The sequence below is a fragment of the Eriocheir sinensis genome, chromosome 51 (genome assembly GCF_024679095.1).
Source record: "Eriocheir sinensis breed Jianghai 21 chromosome 51, ASM2467909v1, whole genome shotgun sequence".
In the NCBI taxonomy this organism is placed as follows: domain Eukaryota; kingdom Metazoa; phylum Arthropoda; class Malacostraca; order Decapoda; family Varunidae; genus Eriocheir; species Eriocheir sinensis.
The window spans coordinates 7,257,034-7,273,109 of record NC_066559.1 but is presented as its reverse complement, the minus strand read 5'-3'; the positions used below and the strand labels follow the sequence as shown (position 1 = coordinate 7,273,109).

At 41.6% G+C, this 16,076-nt stretch overlaps 1 protein-coding gene across 9 annotated transcripts in view; it reads right to left on the bottom strand.

The window, feature by feature from the left end:
- LOC126982620 (cubilin-like) overlaps window positions 1-13,298 on the bottom strand; it is a 182,142-nt gene extending 168,844 nt beyond the window's left edge. For 8 of the 9 annotated variants that reach the window (XM_050834816.1, XM_050834814.1, XM_050834823.1 and 5 more), the window contains exon 1: window positions 13,115-13,298. The gene's annotated coding sequence lies outside the window, so the exon portion shown is untranslated. Of the gene's footprint in view, window positions 1-13,009 lie in introns of all 9 variants that reach the window. The other variant, XM_050834815.1, reaches the window with a different exon arrangement.
- Between the last annotated feature and the right edge of the window lie 2,778 nt (window positions 13,299-16,076).

Here is a 16,076-nt window from a genome sequence, read left to right as displayed (position 1 = left end):
TTCTCTCTCTCTCTCTCTCTCTCTCTCTGTTGCTCTTGTTCTTCTCTTCCCTCGGGTTTGAGAGGTGTTGGGATAAAGACGGAGGAGGAGGAGGAGGAGGAGGAGGAGGAGGAGGATATGAAAACGACGAAGAGCAACCTTGGAGGATGTGTGTGTGTGTGTGTGTGTGTTTGTGTGTTTGTGTGTGTGTGTAACCTAGATAACAACAACACAAAAACACGTCAGTGAAAATAAAACTAAAATCACAAACTGCAAACCAGAGAGACAAACAATGTATTTTTCTCCTTTGTATCACTCAGTCCGTATTATTTGACAATGCAAGACCATATTAGAGAGCCCAAGACACACACACTTACATTTCCTTTCTTTTGTCTACATCAATTAAACTCTTTCCTCGTAACCATAAAATGCAAATAGAATGTAAAGGAAGAGGCATTTAGGTGTTGGGTGCCTTCCCCCTTCCCTCGACCACGCAGTACTCGACTTTCTACTCTAGCTCATCCCTATACTGTCCAGATCCCTTATGCAAGAGTCAACCAGCATCTTCATTCTCTCATCTTTACACTGACAAACTCTGGAACAATCTGCCTTCATCTGTATGTTCTCCTGCCTACGACTTGAACTCTTTTAATAGGAGAATATCAAGACACCTCTCCTCCCGAAATTGACCTCTCTTTTGCCCACTCTTCTAAACTCATTTTTATAGGGGCAGTGATTAGCTAGCTTTTCTTTCTCATTATCATTTTTTTGCCTTTGAGTTGCTTCCTTTACCGTAAAAAAGTAGTACTCATATAATATAACACACATATATACCTACACTTTTACCTCTCCACCGAACAACACATGACAGCCTAACAATACACAAGATATCAACACACACACTTGACAAACTCGCCCTTCTTTATATTCTCCTCAGCACACTCCCCTATTTCCTCCTTCCTTTCTTCTCCTAACTACCCGTCATTTTCCAATTCCCACATTACTCTTCCTTTCCTTTACGCCCCTTCTCCTCTCCTCTTTCAACTTTTTCTCTCTTCCTCCATTCTGTTATCTACTTTTTCTTGTTTCATCCCCTCCTCCTCCTTCCTTCTATGCCTCATTTTTTTCCGGATTCCAACGTATTGCCGCATCCATTCCTCTCCTATCCATCCCTTTTCTTTCCAATTTCAACTTCTTCCCTCTTCCGTTCCTCTGCCCCTCTTCTTTCGTTTTTCAATTTCTTCCGTCTTCCTCTCCTATTTTTCCCTCTTTTTTTCATATTTCAACTTCCCTCTTTCTTCCCTTTACCCCTTTTTCCTATTTCATGTTTTCCTTATTGTAATCTTCTATCTACCCCTATTCTTCCCTATTTCAACTTCCCTAATCCTTTCTTCTACCCTTCTTCTTTCCTATTCCCAACCCTCTTCACTCTTCATTTCCTGTTCTATCTACTTCCCTTTCTCTTGCCCTACTTCTCTTATTTCTTATTCCATTTTCTTTCCCTTTCCATTTCCCTCCTCTCTATTCTTCTTTTTCCTATTTTAACTTCTCTCTTCTTCTCCATCCCTCTCATTTCCTATTTCAGCTTCTATTCTCGTTTCTCCTCTTATCTATCCATCTTCTTTCTATTACAATATCGATTCTCTTCCATTCATTAACGCCTCTTTTTTCGTATTTCAATTTCCCTCTTTCATACTTCTCTTATCTATCCCTCTCTTTTTTCCCATTCCAAATTCTTCCCTCTTTATTCCTCTCCCATCCACCGATCTTCATTCCAATTTCAACTTCTCTTCCTTTCCTCTTCGCCTCTTCTTTTCTAGTCCAACTTTTCCCCTTTCATCCTCCTTTCTAACCCTCTTGTACCTATTCCATCTTCTTTCATCTTCCCTTCCATGCCGATCCACTCTTTCTTTCCTATTCCAACTTCTTCCATCTACTGTTTCTCTACCCCTCTTCTATCTCCGTCCTTTTCCTCCCATATCTACCCTTCTTCTTTTCTCTTATTCCAATTTGCATCTTCTTTTCCTCTATCCCTCTTCTTTCGTACTCCAACTTCCGTCTTTTTTTCCTCCCATATCTATCCTTCTTTTCATTCCAATTTCTATCCTCTTCCTTTCCTCTACCCTTCTTCCCTATGCTTATTTCTTCCCCTTTTCTTTCCTCTACAGTCAACACCTCTCTCTTATTCCAACTTCTTCTTCTATTCTTCTACTTACCCTTCTTCTTCCCTATACCATCCACAACGAACCACTTCCACTCCCTCACGCACCATTCCACTCTCCCATCCATACAAAGCATCCCCATTTCACAGCACGAACAAGCCTTTTCCACCCAGATAACCTTCCCCATCTCCGAACTATTTCCATCTTCCCTACCATTACCTTCTCTATCTCCTTGGTCTGTTTTTTTTTCTGGGCTTCGTACCATTTCCTTTTGTCCTACTGTCCCCATTTCACAGTTCAGATAAGTTGATTACATTTACTGGCGTTCCTTTTTCTTTTTTATTTCCTTATTTTACTTGTTTTCCTTATTATCTCCTTGGTCTGTGTTTTTTCTGGGCTTCGTACCATTTCCTTTTGTCCTACTGTCCCCATTTCACAGTTCAGATAAGTTGATTACATTTACTGACGTTCCTTTTTTTATCTCCTTATTTTACTTGTTTTCCTTATTATCTCCTTGCTCTGTGTTTTTTTGGGGGCTCTGTACTATTTCCTTTTGTCCTACTGTCCCCATTTCACAGTTCAGATAAGTTGAATACATTTACTGACGATCCTTTTCCTTCTTTATCTCCTTATTTTACTTGTTTTTCTTATTTCCTTTGCGGTTTTTTTTCTGGCTCTGTACTATTTTTCATTTCATAGTTGACAAGTTACTCTCCTACTACTGTCCTTGCCATGTCAGGTCCATTTCTTTCATTATTTTCTTTGGTGATTTTGTTTCGAGTTATGTACTTTTTTTCGTGTTCTATGTTACCCCATTTTATAGTTCAAACATGTTAATTCTCACTCTGCTGACCTTGCCATTTTCGTATTATAATTTTTCTTATTTGCTTTGTTTTGTTCTCTGGCTATGTATAATTTTGGTGTTCTTCTTTTCTCCACTTCACAGTTTAAATATGTTATGCTCGTCTTACTGTCTATGTAATTTCTGTAGTGGTACTTTTCTTATTTTCCTTGTTATTTTTTATGGCTGTGTATTTATTTTTTGTTGTTCTATTTTTTCACGTTTCACAATTAAGGTATGTTTTCTATTCCTTCTGTCTATGTCATGTCCGCGCCGTCTATTTCCTTCTGACTCTCACTACCATCTCTTCTATTTCCTTCCAACTATTAATATCCAAAAGTCTATCTTCTAACAGTTCTTTTCCTCTCTTTTTCCTTCCTTCCATAACTAAAATCTTATAACTAGTTCGTACATATATTTTTCTCGTCAGATCCGTAATTCACTTATTGTATCTTCCGAGGAATATATGTATGAATGTAACCATGTATGTGTATGTATATATGTGGTATGTGTGTATATATGTACGTATGTGTGCAGCTTAACGTCTTTTCAATTCCATCACGTGAGCAAGATTGATTTTGTTGGTCATTACTCGCGCGTGATTTAGGCTAATGACATGAATGGGGGGGGGGGGGGGGGGAGAGAGAGAGAGAGAGAGAGAGAGAGAGAGAGAGAGAGAGAGAGAGAGAGAGAGAGCGTGTGGGAGCGGAATGGTTGATTTGGAGAAATTGCAAGAACGTGCTGGTGAGAAAAGAAGGAAAGAAATGGAGAAAATTGCGTTAATGTGAGACGAGGAGGAGGAGGAGGAGGAGGAGGAAGATAAGGGTGGAGAGAGAGAGAGAGAGAGAGAGAGAGAGAGAGAGAGAGAGAGAGAGAGAGAGAGAGAAAATAATTTACCCAAAACAAGGAAGCAACGTCAGCGGCGGATGGAGAAAACAAACAAAATTCCTGGATGAGAGAGACTTCCACCACCACCCTCCACCTCCTCCCCCCCCCACACTATTATCACCATCCCCGTCACCACCTCCTCTCTATGCATTCCTTTCTTCTTTTTTTCTCTCGCCTCCGCCTCTTCCTCATTTTCTTTCATATACATTTCTGGTTCTACTTCCTCTTACATTCGTGCTTTATTTTCTTCTTCATATTATATACTCCTGCTTCTCCTCCTCTTCCTCTTTTTGTCTTAATCTCCTGCCCATCTTTCTTTTCTTTTTCTCCCCCTCCCCTCTTCCCCTTCATCTTTTCCTTTACGGCCTATAGCTCTCTTTTTCTCCTCTTTTTTTTTCTCGACCCACTTTCTTTCATGGCCTGTTCTTCCTTTCATCGCTCTCTCTTTCATTATTACTTTCCTCCTCCTCCTACAATCTTGATCGCCTTCCATCTTTTTCATTTTATCTCCTATTCTTTTTCTCTTCTCTACGTCCTCCTCCTTTGTCTCCCTCCTTTCTTCTCTTCCACCATTTCCTAATTTACCAATCCCCCACTTTTCTTTTGTTCCCTTCCTTCCACTTTTACATAAACAATCACCACCGTTCTCCACTTCCTGTTTAATCCACAACTTCCCTTCTTCCACCACCACCACCACTGCGACCCTTTCCTTCCTCTCTATCGTTCCCATCATCCCTCTTTCTTGGAACCCGACAGCGTTTATCTCAACTCCTCTCCTCTCCCCTCTTCTTCTTCTCCAATAATAACGCGTGGCCCTCAACCCTTCCACACAAACACTCTTCTTCTTCCTAATTCCCCTCCTCCTTCTCCTGTTTATCCTTGTTCTCCCTCTCTCTCTCTCTTCGTCCTTTTCTTTTCCTCAACTTTATTATTTCTATTCATCTTCCTTTTCATTCCCCTTACTTTCTTCAATCATTTACTCCTTCTCCTCCTCTTCTATGTTTTTTTTTGCCATTAACTTCCATTTTCTAATCGTCTTCCTCCTTACACTTCCCATTTTCTTCTACCTCTTCCTTGTTCTTCTGCTCTTCCTCCTCCTCTTCCTCCTGCTCCTTGCTTTCCTCCTTTTCATCCTCCCCAACTAATTTTCCTGGTCCTCTTTCTTCCTCCTACTCTTCCTACTTCTCTCCTACCTCCTCCTCCTCCAAACTTCTCTTCCTCTCCTCTCATCTTCTTTCCTCCTCCTCCTCCTCCTCCTACTCCTCCGCCTCCTCCTTCTCCAGTGCCTCTCATTCACGCAGGAAGGAAATCAGCAGGAAAATTAGGCTTCTTCTTCAATGTGTGTTGACGAAGAATGATGGAGGAGGAGGAGGAGGAGGAAGAGGAGGAGAAGGCGGAGGAGGAGGAGAATTATACTTAAGATAGGCTTAAGGAAAATGAAAGAGGTCAGTCTTAAATTACGAGAACCGGACAAAGAGAGAGAGAGAGAGAGAGAGAGAGAGAGAGAGAGAGAGAGAGAGAGAGAGAGAGAGAGAGAGAGAGAGAGAGAGAGAGAGAGAGAGAGAGAGAGAGAGAGAATTATGTGCGGAAGCGTGTGAATGCGAAAATAAATCAAGAAAATGATGTTAATAAAATAGGAAGATATGAAGGAGGAGGAGGAGGAGGAGGAGGAGGAGGAGGACACAGATGATAACGAAATTTGGATACGTGAAAGAGCATGGAACATACATTGATTTCATTTACTCATCAGAACCTTCAGTGACGGGCGGAACAGATTAAAACATATTTGCACGGTGTATGTGAGGGAACGTTCAGCTTATTCATGTAGCAAGTAAATAACATTCAATGGGATTTTCGGAACAGTCGATCGTTTTGGCATTTGTAATTTTTTTTTACAGCAAAGGAGACAGTTCAAGGGCGTTAAAAAAATGAAAACAACGAAAAAAAAAAAAGCCCGTTACTTACTGCTCCTGAAATACAAGTTTGAAAATTGAAATAAACCGACGAAAAAGCACCAAATGAGAAACTAAATGAACATGAGAAAAATGGATCGTAAACTGACTGAAACTTTTATATTGAAAGTGAAAAGAAAAAGAGTAAGATTAGTGGCAACAATAAAAAAGAATAAATAAATGATGACATGCAGAGAAAAAAGGAGAAAAAATAAAAAGCAATAAAAAATAACAATAATAATGACTCTCTCTCTCTCTCTCTCTCTCTCTCTCTCTCTCTCTCTCTCTCGCACGCACGCACGCACGCACGCACACACCGGCGAACAAGGGGCTCAGTGGTCGCTCTTGATTGGATTTGTACTAAAGAGAAGAAAATAACGGAGAGAGAGAGAGAGAGAGAGAGAGAGAGAGAGAGAATCAATACATTTACAAATTAAGCCCGAAGTGGCGTTAATCGAAAACTAGGAAGGCAATACAATAGATGGAGGAGGAGGAAGAGGAGGAGGAGGACGAGTCGAAAACAATTAGACATGGAATCATTCAGACCCTCTCTCCCCCCTCCTTCTCTCTCTCTCTCTCTCTCTCTCTCTCTCTCTCTCCCAGGTGCGCACTGCTTAAAGGCGCCCTGGATTGGCACACCTGTGACTGATTAAAGATTACCTGCTGATGAACGACTGTCTGCTACCTGCTTACCTGAAGAGGAGGAGGAGGAAGAGGAGAAGGAGGAGGAGAAGTGTGAAGAGAAGTACGGAAGAGGAGGAGGAGGTGATAGGGTGGAAGCGGTGGATCAAGATATAGAGAAGTAGGGGGGAAAAGGAAGATGATGTCAGGTGGAAGAGTACGAAATGATAGACGATTTGTAAGAGAAAAAGGAAGATAAAGAGGAGGAGGGAGCTTAGTCAATAATATAAATAGTAGATGAAGTAGAACAAGAAGAAAAAAAGAAAAGAAAAAAAAAGAAAGAAAATAAATTAATAGTAAATGAGCTGAAATAGAAGGAGGAAAGAAGTAAAGGAAGGAAAAGGAGTAGGAGAGAGGAAGGAGGAGGAGGAGAAGGAAGGGGAAGAAGAGGAGAATATATAGACCCAGATAAGGGTGAAAAATGGGAACATAAAACGGGCGAGGAGTGACGAAGAGGAGGAAAACAAGGATCTGATAAGGAACGGAAGGAGAGGGAGAGAGAGAGAGAGAGAGAGAGAGAGAGAGAGAGAGAGAGAGAGAGAGAGAGAGAGAGAGAGAGAGAGAGAGAGAGAGAGAGAGAGAGAGAGAGAGAGAGAGAGAGAGAACCTATTATTCCAACCGTATAGGCCAAAGCCGCCAGAATACCAATCCACAAAATCACCCTTCGATCATAAGGACGTAATGATCTAAATTGCAAGCCACCTCTATAATCAGCCCGCCTTACGTTACCGAGATAAGTGTGTGTATTCAGGAGAGAGAGAGAGAGAGAGAGAGAGAGAGAGATTAATGATGACTTCGTACGCGTATAACTCAGATGTCTTACGATAAATGTTCCTTAGGGATGAAGATGACAAAAACGAGAGCTAAAAAAAATGACGATCAGAAGCGAATTATTGTGTTCAGAAATCAGGTTCGAGTAGGATTGAAAATTTGATATATAAAGAACCCCTAAAAAAAAAAAAAAAACTATTCGTGGTTTTGAAATAGGTAAATAAATAAGTATCTAGCTAAAATAAAACAAAAACAACAGCATAAGCATTTAGAATTGTGCGCTTGCAAAGAATTCAAATTTTCTTTTTTCAGCAAAGGAGACAGCACAAGGGCACAATTAAAGGAAACAATAATAAAAAAAAAAAGCTCGCTACTCGACTTCAAAACGAATTATATGGACAAGTAGACGAAAATATATGAGTAAATGAAATAAATTTAATAGAAAGATCATCATTTAAAAGACGCTACCATTTGAAAAGGAGCGAATCAGCAAAAGGATAAATCAATAGCGAATACAAGTGGCGGCTGATTAAAATAGATTAGCTCAGTTGTCCCCCGTTTTCCTGTTTGTCCATGGAGAAAACGGGATAATTGAATACCGAGAGAGAGAGAGAGAGAGAGAGAGAGAGAGAGAGAGAGAGAGAGAGAGAATGAATAGGTGGAGAAAATTATTAATCTTCCTTCAGAAAAATAAAGTTACGAAACACTGATCAATTAGAGAAGAATATAACTTTACACTATTTACTTGTCCATCATTACGAAAATAGATAAAAAAAGATAAAAATAAATAAATGTAGTATGATTAAAAATAGGATCCAATAACCACAAACGGAGGAAAAAGAAAACGTAGCACAGGAAGGGACGATCAAAAGAAAAAAAATATTGAAGGGGAGACTTTCAGAGATTATTTTATTTACGTTATCATTATTACTATTATTATTATCATTATCATCATTATTATTATTATTTTGACAGTGATTACTACTATTATGAGTAATTGAAAATATAATAGCATGTAATAGGTTTAAGTAGCCGGCAGAGAAGAAAATACAATGCAATATAAAGTCTACAACCAACTCCCCAAAAAATATAACTCAGAAAACGCAGAAAAATTAAGTCTAAAAAAACAACAAAATAAAACATAGATAACCAGTATAAATAGGGCCAGACAAACTTAAGAGTCAAGCAATACAAAAAATAGTAATGAGTGAGAAAATAAAGTGACGTTCAGTAATATTTGAATCATTAAAAGTATAAGAGAGCAACACATACAGAGGGCAGCAGAGTCATTTTTGGTCACTCTACCTGATGATAAAGACGTATCTATGGACAGAGGAACCGGTAAGTGCGAGAAGAGGAGGAGGAGGAGGAGAAGGAAGAGGAATAACAGGAGTGGAGGAGGAGAAGGAAGAGGAATAACAGGAGTGGAGGAGGAGGAGGAAGAGGAATAACTGGAGTGGAGGAGGAGGAGGAGGAATAACTGGAGTGGAGGAGGAGGAGGAGGAGGAGGAGGAGGAGGAGGAGAAAAAAGTAAAAATATTAGAAAATGAAGAATAATAGGAGCAGGAAAACGAAAAAAAATATAGAGAAGGAAAAACAAGAGGAAACGAACTGGAGAAGAAGAAAACATTACCACTGCTGCTCTGAAGGTCCCGCACTGAGCCAAGCAATACAACGAAGAGTAAAGTACTGATAATCAAGGAACTTCCGCACACACAAAACTGATACTAAATTAACCACCAAATCTCCTCATTATGAAGGAATACAAAACAACGTGGTATATGCAATGAAGGACGGGCAAAGATGAGGCAATAATATACATCAGGAATCCATGAAACCGTAACTGGAGATAAAGGGAAGGGACACTGACTGACCATACATTAATACAAAAGAAAATCAAAATCCCGGGTAAATATGTGAAATGTGAAAATTGTAATAAAAACATGAATGGGGAAAAAAGTGAAATGTCAAATACGATATAGATTGAACTACAAAAGAATAGATTTCCTCCGTATCTCCAAGTTGTTCCGTTACCGTGTTCGTTTGTGCGTCTCTCTCTCTCTCTCTCTCTCTCTCAAAAAAAAAAAAAAAAAAAAAGAATAAAGGAAAACACGTGAAAAAGCGAAGAAAAAATACCTATAGTTTTGTTCTCAGTGAAATGTGTGTACTGAAGATTGAACACACACACACACACACACACACACACACACACACACACACACACACTACATAGCTACCTTCCACCCTCCTTCCCTCCTTTCCTACCTAACTACCACTCCCCCCTCCCTTACTACCTACCTGCCTACCTACCTACTTACCAACTTACCTACTTATCTACTTAAAAACAAAAGCACTCTCACGTCTATTAACATAAACGCACATACTAATTTTCTTTTCACTTCACGTCCATTGCATCCACTCCATCCATCCAGCATCCAGCACTACAATCACCCACACAACATCCACACGTTCTTCTCTTCACTCCATTTATACAACATCCAACACTACCATCATCCATACAACATCAACACATTCTTCTCTTCACATCCACTGCATCCTCGTCATCTTCCCAACATCCAGCATCCGCACATTTTTCTTCTCCACTCCACATTCTCTCCACCTATCCAACGTCCACCATCATCCACCCAGCATCCTCTTATCGTACTCCACATTAAACTCTCGCGACACGTCATCACTCACCCTCATCCATCACTATTATCACCTACATCCACCACCATCAACAACACGATCATCACCTACTCCCATCACCATTCATCACCAAAATCATCAACATTGATCATCATTTTTATCACCTACCACCACCACCACCACCACTACCACTATCACTTACTGCCCATCTACATCGCCATTCACATTCATCACCACCTCACCATCACCACCATCATTAATTAGCAACACCTGTACCGTGAAAGTGTGACGCGCCAGGTGTTAGCTTGTTAGGTGAAAATTGGTTCGTCTGTCGAAGTTGGTTTGACAGATTTGGGTAATGGATGACTCTCGTTTGTTATTTATATTAAGTTTTATGCATTGTCGTTTGATGTCGATGGGGATAGAGAATAAGAAAACAATATGTCAAGCATCAGTTATCTCCCTTCCACCTTCCATTTCTTCCTCTCTATCTTCCTCTATCTACATCCTGCACTTCCTTTATCTTCGTCCATCCCTCCCTATCTCCCTTTGATGTTAATAAAGAACAAGAAAAACAGTATATCAAGCATCACTTATCCCTTTTCCAGCCTCCCTTTCTCCATCTCTATCTTCCTCCACCACTTACTAACTCCCTTCATCCCACCCTTCGTTTCTCCCTCTCTCCCTCCCTCCCTCCCTTATATCCTACCTATCTACCAATCTTCTTCCCTCACTCCCTACCTACCTACTTGTCTACTTATACTCACAAGCACACTCATCTATCAGTAACAATGCATCTACTCTATCTACTCTTCAACCAGCATCACCAACATCCACACAGCATCCTCTTCTACTCCACACTCACGCCGCCGTCCACCCCATCACTTATAGAGGAGGAGGAAGAGGAGGAGGAGGAAGAGGAGGGAATCTTAAAGAGGAGAAGGGGAAACGATTCAGCCCACTAGTTCTCCTCCAGATGACTGAGTACACACACACACACACACACACACACACACACACACACACACACACACCGACTACTGATAAAGAAAAGTTGTAAGATAGTGAAATCAGTTGAACATTTTTTCTACGATATAAAATAATTCGTGTTACAATAGCACAATAGTAGTAGTAGTTGTAGTAGTAGTAGTAGTAGTAGTAGTAGTAGTAGTAGTAGTAGTAGTAGTAGTAGTAGTAGTAGTAGTAGTAGTAGTAGTAGTAATAATAATAATAATAATAATAATAATAATAATAATAATAATAATAATAATAATAATAATAATAATAATAATAATAATAATAATAATAATAATAATAATAATAATAATAATAATAATAATAATAATAATAATGTTTTCTGCCTGTCTGTGTGACTGTGTAGGGTGTGTCTGTCTTTGTCAGTGCATCTACGTCTGTTCAAAGAAGAGAGTCAGTAGTATTGAGCTGAAGGTTGCTGCGTGTGTGTGTGTGTGTGTGTGTGTGTGTGTTGAAATGGTAGTTACCGGGTTGAGTCATCTGCATCTGCCTGGATATCTGTATGTGTGTGTGTGTGTGTGTGTGTGTGTGTGTGTGTGTGTGTGTGTGTGTGTGAGTGTGTCGCTATTCTAAAGTGGATGAAGTGAAAAGATAAATCGATGCATTACAGAAGGGGGAAGGTGATGGGATGGGAAGCATAATAAGGAAGCGAAGGGAAGGGAAGGGAAGGAAAGAGGAGCGCGAAGGGAAACGGAACAGTTGAAGGGAAAGGAAGGGAAGGAAGGCTACAGATGATCAATAATTAAAGGGAAGGAAACTGAAGGAAAGGGAAAGCAGGGCATGACAGAGAAGTGAAGAGAAGACGAAAGGAAAAGGAGGAAAGGGAAGAGAAGGAAAGGGCGTAGTTGAAGGGAAGGAAAGGGAAAGCTTACAGAGGATCAATGAATTAAAGGGAAGGGTTTTGAAGGAATGGGAAAGACATGGGTGAGGGAAGAGATAGAGAAGGAAGGAGGACGAAAAATGTAGACACCAACGGAAGGGGCAGGAGGATAAAGGAGGCGCTGGAAAAGGAAGCGAAGAGAAAATATGCTAATGGGAAGAGAAGGAAAGAAATAAACCAGCAAGGCATAGTATGGGAAGATAAATGATAGGAAGAGAAGGGAATGAGTTCAAGGTTAAAGAAGAGAACAGAGGAAAAGAAGTAAAAGAAAGAGGAGAGGGAAGGAAGGAAAGGGAATCGAGGTAAAGTAACGGATGGGAAAGGAAAGGCAGAGGAAAGGAAGGGAAGAGAATCGAATTAAGGGTACAGAAGGGAAAGGAATGGTGGAAGCAAGGCTAAGAAAGTGAAGGAAAGGATATTGATGTAAAGGAAATGAGAGGAAAGTTACAAGAAAAAAGGGAAAACTATCATAACCTAAGATGCTGCATAAGACAGGAAGAGAAAGGGAAATCGGAGTCGAATAAAAAAAAAACATTGCGTCACTTACTTTCCTTATACTCCCGCAAGTCACTATTATTTTTGTTTGTTAAAGTACACTGGGGCGAAGATGAGGTGAAAGGGACACACACACACACACACACACACACACACACACACACACACACACACACACACGGGAGAGAGAGAGAGAGGGAGAGAGATAAAATACTGTTCAATCACGCCAAAATCTTTTCTCAATAGCCTCTCGCTTCTTCCTTTTCTATAGACTTTGGTGGTGGTGGTGGAGCCGGCGGCGGCGGTAGCGGTGGTGGTGATGCTGGTGATGATGCCGGTGATGGTGGTGGTGAAGAGAATTGCGACGGTGATGGTGATGCTACTGGCCAAAATCAACACCAAATCACCACCACCACCACCATCACCACCACCACTACAGCATCTTACCACCACCACCACTGCCTTCAAACCTCACACCCAGGTAAGTAGGTACGTAGGTAGGTAGGTAGGAAAGGTAGGTAGGAATACGTAGCAGTAGTTCGGCCAGCCAGCACCTTAAAGTGAAGCAGTTGATATATTTCTCGCCGCGCTCCATCCTGTAACACCACCACCACCACCACCACCACCAGTATCATCACCACCACTACCACCACCACCACTTCTCCCTCACACTCACCTCCTTCCATCACCTCATCATCACCACCAACACCAATCACCACAACCAGCATCAACACCGCCTCCACCTCCACCACCACCGCCACCACTTCTCAATTTCTCTCACCTCCTTCCACCACACGCCCGCCGCTGCAGGAGACCACAGTCCACACGTAGGGGAAGGGCCCGGCTGTTCCGCCCGCCCGTTTCGTTACGAGGGAACTAAAAAAAAAGGCGATTCACTACAGGGAGTAGGGAGAGAGCGCGACTCGTCCACCTCCCCCGGCGTCTCTCCGATCACTGGGGCAGGCTAGGTTGGCGGAGCTACTCGGCCCGGTCCTCGCGCTACTCGGCTCGCCAAACAGCACAGGGAGGGAGAGGGAAGGCTGCCCCCCCACTCATCTGCCCCCTCCAAGCCCCCCCGTCAAAGCAAAGAGGGGGGGGGAGGGAAGTAGGGGATGCTTAGAAAGGAGGAAAGAATGGGGAGGAAGGAAGGTTAGAAATAGGGAGGGAAATGTAGGTAAGAAAGAGAAAAGGAGATGAAAAAATAAACGCTATGACTGAATAGAAGGAGGAAGAGGAAGAGGAGGGGCGAGAAGGAGGAGATGGAGGAAGAGGAGGGACGAGAAGGAGGAGAAGGAGGGAGAGAAGCATAGGTAAGTAAGAGAGAGAAAGGGAGAAGAAAAATGAACGATATGGCTGAAGAGAGCGAAAAAGAGGAGGAGGGACAGGGAGGAGGAGGAGGAGGAGGAGGAGGAGAGCAAAGGTGATAATTAGCGTAAGAAAGAGATCAATAAGATGGATACTACTGTAATTAAGAGAGAGAGAGAGAGAGAGAGAGAGAGAGAGAGAGAGAGAGAGAGAGAGAGAGAGAGAGAGAGAGAGAGAGAGAGAGAGAGAGAGAGAGAGAGGAAGATGATGCCTGCTCTAACACAAATGCAGTCACATGAACTTTTTTTCAATCAACCATGCATCGTGCGACCCAAGGCTAATGGACAGCCACCTGGATAATCACATTGCCAGGTAAGGGGAGCGAATAAACACACACACACACACACACACACACACACACACACACACACACACACACACATCACATACTTCATGTTAGGTACAGGTCATTCCTCGCTCGTCCACGGCCCTTGGTGAAGCACACATTATTGAAACGGATGGTAATGTTCCCCTGTTTGTGCATCCAGTAATTTCTCGAAAAAAATATGGGGAACTTCCGAACTAAATATACGCTCTCTGCTGCTCCGTTTCATTGAGATAGATAGATAGATACATATACAGATAAATAGGTTGATAGATAGATAGATGGAGAAAAATAGTTGCATTAAATTTATCTGGCTCGTTGACGTGGTCCTCTCCACTTGAATGTCAGTAGCAGGAAGCAATGGAGACAAAAATATGTTGGAAGCAAAATACGTGAAGATTATGCTTACTACGCACCAAAGGCTACAAGCGTCGAGGCGTACGTCGCTGCATTAACATTTTATCGTTAAGGACACAAACGGGCTTTGTGATCTGCGACCCCTTTGCTTTTGATCGATGATGATGTAACTGTTGCATGGGTTCCGTTACGTGTGTGATGTTACGTCTGATAATGAACAGGCCGTGCAATGCCTCTCGGTTTTCAGTGTCACTCAACTGATAAAGCACAGCAGCGATTCATAAATAAACTGGAAATGCCAAAGAGCAGATGTGGAGGTTGGGCGAGATAAACTGGCCACAAATAAATAAAGTGCTTTACATTTATAGATGAAGGAAATGTTGAAGAGATTTATAGGTGCGGGCAAGTCACGGAATTGTAAGAATCCACGAGCTACTGTATCTTGTGGTAGGTTCCTTCTGTTCCCATGGGTTTGTATTAACGCTTTTACGCGACAACAGATACGTCGTACATTGTTACAGGACCTCCCACTTCTGCAACAGCATTGCGTCCGTTATTTGCGTGGTAACAGGGATCAATCAACGTGCCAATGTCGAAGTGTTAATTAACGAAACGGAAAAAGTTTGGAGCAGCCATGATTGCACCTCGTGTTCTAGGATTGGTTGACAGGCAGCCAACCACTTTGCAAAGGAGGTTCTGCCCTCTTCATGGCGATGCAAATAATAATGACATTACAAAGGAGGGAGTTTCAAGACTTTGGGGGCGAAAACTTCACGAATTTATACCAGTAAAGAAATTAAAGGAGACGTTACAGATAAAAGACTCTGGCCATGATGAAAAAGACAACATTAGAAACTCGAAACTAACACGATCATCACTTTCTGAGGGGAGAGACAAAACGAACGTATACCTTTAAATATTGTAAATGACATGGTGACCGTTGAGTGTTTGGCCGAACTGCGTGACAATATAAAGTGACAGTTTTCCAAGGCAATAAGACAGATCCCATCACGGCCACGCTTACGGTACGAGAGTGACGATAGAGGCAAACAGTAAACATGAGGCAAAAAACAACGAGGGTTTCAATTCATCCCAATCAATCCCGTCATCTCAGTTTCGGTGAAGAGATGTTGGTGAGCTTTGAAGGAACAATGGGACACGACGGGGAAAAAAAAACAGTAGCAACAAAAGATATTGGGGAACGTCACCTTCTGCTCCTCGGAGGTCAAGAGTTGGGTAGGGGATAAACGAGACTATAACGATGAAGAAGACGAAGGCGGCCGTAATTCTGGCGACACGGGGTTTGAAGGAGAAGAATACCAGATAACAAACGATGAAAGTAACGGCGTTGTTGTTGAATGGATGCTATAAACCTTTCCCTGGAGCGTTGGAGTGTTACCAAGATGCGATAAAAGTCGATACGGATCATTAAAATCTTGAAAGACAGAGATTCGCCTACAGATTCAGGTATAGAGATTTCGGTACAGATTTAGGTGCCGAGATTTAGGTACAGGGAGAGACATACAGATTTACGTATAGAGTCATAGAAACATTTTTGTATAGAAACATTTAGACATACAGAAAGTTATGTACAGAGAACTTTGGGGTATAGACGTTTAGAGACATTTAGGTGTATAGAAATTTAGGTATAGAGAGACATTTAGGTATAGAAATGTTTAGGTATAGAGACATTCAG